Genomic DNA, 6,000 nt, shown 5'->3' with positions numbered 1-6,000 from the left:
ATCTAGATTGGCAGTTTCTCTACATTCTATCTTTTAATACTTTGTCTGCCTTTCCATGCCCAGAAGTAGCATTTGCCACATGGTTGCACAGCAAAAATTCAGCGAATTTATTTGATATCAGATTTTCCAGATTAAAAAGAAAAATCCTTAATGATGGAAAGGAAAACATTGGCCAAAATGAAAGACATCTGGATCCAAACCAAGAGTCAATACTTTTATCTCTGGTCACACCTTAGTTGTGTGCACTGCTTGTTCCCAAACTATTTGTGTAGATGTGTTGCTTTACATAAGAGCTATGGTACTCCAAAATATGCCACTGGGAGGAGGTGACTACGGACTCTAGGGTTAGACTATCTAGGATCCAGTCCCAGTGGCCCCTCTTATCACTGGGCAAGCTGTTCATTTTCTAAACCTCAGTATCTGAAAAGCAGGAGGTAGTGACAGTACCTTACCTTTTAGGGTGATTGGAAGATTTAAATGAGATATTTCATATAGCACTCTTAGCTCAGCACCCTATCCAAGAGACAAGGCTTATAAATTATTATTATTATTAATACTATAGCAAATCTTATTTTAAGGAAACTATGGCAACTCACTAGTTTATTCATTTACAACCTTACAAAGAATCATTTTGTAAAGGAAAGCAATTGTTTTACAAACCAGAAAATTGTGCCCTTATTAATTGTACATATGGATGGGGGGAGTGGGACAAAGGATGACTGCATCAATTTTATTAATAAATTTTACCAAATATATTTATACACACAAGAAGACATATGGATGTATGTGTATATACATATGTATATATACATACACACACACGTATATATATGTACTACACACACATCAGTATTGTATGTATGTGCATATATATATACACATTTTTTTCTCTCTCTTGAATCAAATATCAGTGCTCCACAAGTTGGAGGATCTACTGAGGACACATACCAATGTTTTCCTTTTCTCCAAAGATCCCAGGAGGGAAAATCCACTTACTAATTCACAGCTTCCTGTACTGCAACACTCCAGGCTCATTTCAGAAGATGAAGTTTAGTGACTTATACGTGTCATCACCATTACTCCTCCCACAGCCTCAGCTTGTAACTACCTCCACAGTCACTGTGGGCACAAACCTCCCAAGTCTACCAGCAGGACTGTGTGGGATTCCAGCCTCTCCTACATGTTCACAGCATAAATCATCACTTATGTTGACTTGAACGGGTCCACACTGAGCAGGACTTCTCCCTTATTGAGTAATAGTCCTTCAAAGGATCAATGAGATTCTCTTTCCCTCTTTCCCTCTCTCCCACTCTCCCTCTCTCCCTTTCCCTCTCTTCCTCATAAGGATAGGGAAACTTAGAGTGCTTTTAAAGCCCCTGGGTCCTGCAATATCTCCAAACATCATAAATCTTGCATTTCTCCATTCCATTCTGTTCTAACCAGACCCCATCAAATTGTGTTCTAAGGGATAGAGTTTTTCCTTTTCAACAACAACAACACAACAACAAAAGTGGAGAAACAGAAACTATAGACAGAACAACATAACATTCCATCTAATATGCTTTTACCTCTTTGGTTAGGATTCATAAAGTCTTTGTCATTGGAATTCTGGGGTAAAAACCAATTCCAGCTGACATGTACTGTGTATCCAAATTGATGTGGATCCTTTCTCATCAGTGAGTAGAGGTTTCGTTCAGGAACTACCATCATTGAGCTAAACATGAGAACTGAAACGGTTGTTTTTCATCCTTCAATTCAGGGTCCACTTAAGCTTCAGAAGAAAGAAGAGAATGGAAGAGGAATGGAAGGGAAAGAAAAGGGAGAGGTAGACAAGAGGTGAAGCAGTTCTTCTGTCTGTGTTAAGAAGCAAAATTAAAGATAGCGAAAGAATTGAAGCCCTGCCTAGTCCCAACTTTAAACCCTATCTAAAACGGTCTCCACCTGCCTTCTAACCCCTTCACTTTGCCTGGGTTCCTGAGCACATTCACCCATCACCTGATTGGCTAATATTAACTAAATAGAGAATGTTCCATCTTGAATATAAATTTGTCCATACTTTTCATTCATCCTTTGTTCATTCATCCTTTGAATAAAATCCTTCTTGCCCATTAAGTTCAGTAGGCTATAATAGCCTTCTCAGTGTCTTGAATTTCCTTTCCCATGGATGCTGGCTCCCGGTCTTTGAAATAACAATTAAAAGCCGTTAATTTAATTGTAAAAATAACAATTAAAAGCACTCACGTCTAGTTATTTAGGCCCTTAGCAACAGCCATCCCCTGGTTTGTGTAAGGGTGGGAAAGGCTAGGGAAAGGAGAAGAGAAAGCAGAAACCCACTGGGCGTTATTCTAATCAGGGTTCTCCAGTTGGCATCAAGCACAAACGGGCTCCTGTTCTGCAGGGCAGTTATCCCCAGGGTGCTGGAGAGGAGAATAGCAAGGCAGAGCAGGTGCCGAGCTTTCCCTACTCACCATTCAGGAAGATTTCATTTTCTCTGTGCCAGGAAGTCGGTAGGCCGCTAACAAAAGTCTAAACTTGCTACGGGTCATGCTCAAGGGGCAAAGCCAATGGGCAGTCAGTGCCTCCAGACCGCGTGAGGGTAGCAACCTGAGAAAAAGCTCAGAGAAACAAGAGCATCTTGGTCTGGAGAATATAATGGCTATTTAGTCAGTGAGCTGGGCTGAGGAATGTCTTTCCCTCCCTCAGCCAACTTCATGGAGGCATATCTCCAAATGGATGATACCAGAGAGCAGAGATATGTAAATGGAAACTGATATCCATCAGCCACAGGGTAGCAGGCTACCAATGGCTCCACTGAGGGCCTGGTTCTCACCGAGGAAGGATTCCTAAATCCTTGTCACAAAAGAGCAACCTGAATGTGACCTCCTTTCTCTAAACGATATGAAAAGAGCCTCCTTGCCCGAAAGCACAGAGGGAGGTTTCACAGGGCTTTTTTTTTTCTTTTTGGTTAAAAGTCTACTCTTACTAGAAAGGGGAAAATCTGTTGCTTCATAAAGATTATGAAAATTAGTGTGATAGCACGGAAAAAGCAGAAAGAGCACATGAAATGGGAATCAGGAATTTTGTCCCAGCCTCAGAAGACATGTCATGTAATCTCAACAGATCTATTTTCTCAACTTCAAAATGTGACAATTAGACCTGATTGACCCCAAGACTCCTGCCATTGTGAGATTCTGTGCCTTATGAGACTTTCTTGTCAGATACTGGCACCCTGCTGCAATAGAGCTGTAGTGGACATCACACTTGGATGAACAGATCGTGGGTCCAGATTCTCTGAGGTGTCTCTCCTTCATCTGTAACAAGAGTCAATGCAATAAAACAAAAACAGAAAAAAAGGAAATCAAATTAACTGTCAGTAATTAATAGCTGTTAGTCTGAATTGTTCATGCTTTTACAAAATGGTAGTCTGAGAGGACAAAATTAAGACTGCAAACACAAAATTAAACAGAGAGCATTAAACAAATAAAACTTATAACTAACAGTGTATGAAGGCAAAAGATTAGCAAAATGTGGACAATGGGAAAATGGTGGCAAGATGGCTAGCATTTCATACTGGACTTACTGGCAAAGTAGGGGGAAGAGTGATATAAACCAATTGGAAAACTCAACAGAAAATCTTGATTAAAAAGTTACTAATTGGTTGCAGTAACTACTAATTAGTAATTAGTAATTAGTAATTAGTAATTTGAGGTGTACTGAGTGTGGCCCCTCAGTTTTGTGGAGTCGTTATCTTCTCAGTAGCAACCATATTGGGATACCATATTGGGAAATTCACAGTCACTTGCCCTTCATCTGGAAAGCCTGGCCAGGTTCCCTGAGAGAGAACCCCTAGTGATCCATCAGACTGTGTAGATAGTGGGTTGAAAGTTGCCCATTTGAATTTCACCTCTTTCCACACTTGCTTTGTTCTCTGCTATCTCCCAGTGCTTAGCATGGTGCTGACACACACAGGACATTCAGCAAAATTTATTGAATACGTTTGCAAACTAAACAGGTGTGTAATCATCCCTTTGTCTTTTTAATTTTTGTCAGTTATTCTCTACTCATTTATTCAAAAATGGTGAATCAGTCACTCCACTAGTTGCTGGGGATAAGACGTGATCCAAGCAGACATCATTTCTCTTTATGGAGACCTCGCTGTAGTAGAAAAGATTGACGTTAGCCAGACAGCCACATAAAAATGCCATGTATAAGTACAAAGGACAATATTTACCATGAAGGAAAAGGTAGAACAATGAAAAAAGAGGCCTGACTTGGTCCTGGTCAAGGATGAGAAGACCTGTTCCAGAAGCTTCCTTGCAGCAGTGACCGTTGAACCAATACCTGAAAGCTGGGTAGTAGCCAACCACGCAAATATGGAAAAAGAGCAATCTGGACACAGGGAATAAATAGCATGACGTAGAACAGAGCGTGGCAGGGTGGAGGGATTTGAAAGAAGACTGTGGTAGCTGGAGCACAGAAAACGAGAAGGCACCAGAGGTGTTGTGGCATCCTGCAGGCCCTTAGTAACCACAGTAAGAGTTACCCTTGCTGAACAGACACAGCTGAGCCCACCAAGAAGGTAAGACTCAACCCCCTGCTCCAAGTAGAACTCTAGTTTGTGAAAATAGAATATTTTTTGTACATGATGAAAAAAAAAAAGAAGTTAACAAGTATCTTCTTCTAGGGACCAAGAGAATGGGTGACAGACATTCGAAAGATAGAGGTCTCTCTGCACTTGGGAAGTTGGGAGAACCAGGAAGCCATCCCGGAAGAGGAAGAACTTGAAAGCACTGAAAAGCAGGACAAGTTACATAGAATTTTCAAGTACGAAGACGAGGGGAGGAAATTTGCAAGCATGCTTGAGGAGACATCCTAAGATGCCTCGGACATGACCTATCTGACAGCGTAGAAGCAAATGAAAAAAGGAGCGTCAGACAAATCTCCACATAAACACCCACGTGAATGCCTGTGTGACTGATTTCAACTGAGTTTTTCCCCTGAATTCCATCAAAACAGAGAGGAGATGACACACACCAATTTATTTGTTTTGTGTATGTATTCCACAAAGATTCGTTTAGCAAAGGCACAGTCTGCATGTAAATTTTTCCATCTGCATCACAAGGAAAATGGATCTGTTCCTACCAACTTAACCCAGGACTCAAGAGAATGAACCAGCAGAGAAGGCAGATGCATTTAGACATTTGTACTGTCTCCAGGGATAAATTCAGCACACATCCCTATACTTAGATGTTTGTCTTCGAACCAGTTTCAATTGCTTTCTTACCACACAATAATGTTAATAAGTGTGTTTCCGGAAGATTTTAAGGACTTCACATATATGAACTCGTTTTATCTTCACAACTACCCGAATGTGGTTAGTACTGGTATTAATTCCCGTTTCACATTTGATAAAACCAAGGCACAGAGAGGATAGCTGGCTTAACCAAGGCCATAGATGGTCAGGAAGGGAATTAAGATTTGAACCCAAGACATCTAGACCCAGATCTACACTCTTACCCTTTACATTAAACTGTCCCCCTGACATACATAAACCAGGGTCAGCAAATATGTTCTAGAAAGGCCCAGATAGCAAATGTTTTCAACTTTGCCGGTTATACACCATGACTCTATCGTTTCACTGTTGCAATGTGAAGGCAGCCACAGACAATATGTAAACAAATGAGCATGGCCGGATTTGACCCATGGCAGGCCTGACCAACCCTTGACATAAGCTGTCACTGCAAATAAAAAAAAAGGATCACATTTCATAAATTACACAGTATGAAACAGATTTCACTTATTGGTTTTTTTAGTTTCAATTTGTACATATTCATTTGTTTATCCAACCAAAATATATTGAGTGAATACTCTGGGCTAGGCACTTTTTAGCCTTAAAGAGACATTAGTGAGACAGATAGTCTCTACTTTCCTGGAGCTGTGTTCTTAGTGGAAGAAACAAGACAATAATCAATAAGGATATGCTGGATATTTATAGAATAT

Source organism: Felis catus, chromosome F1 (assembly GCF_018350175.1).
Source record: "Felis catus isolate Fca126 chromosome F1, F.catus_Fca126_mat1.0, whole genome shotgun sequence".
NCBI lineage: Eukaryota > Metazoa > Chordata > Mammalia > Carnivora > Felidae > Felis > Felis catus.
The sequence above is the reverse complement of the archived record's forward strand: the minus strand, read 5'-3'. Positions refer to the sequence as shown.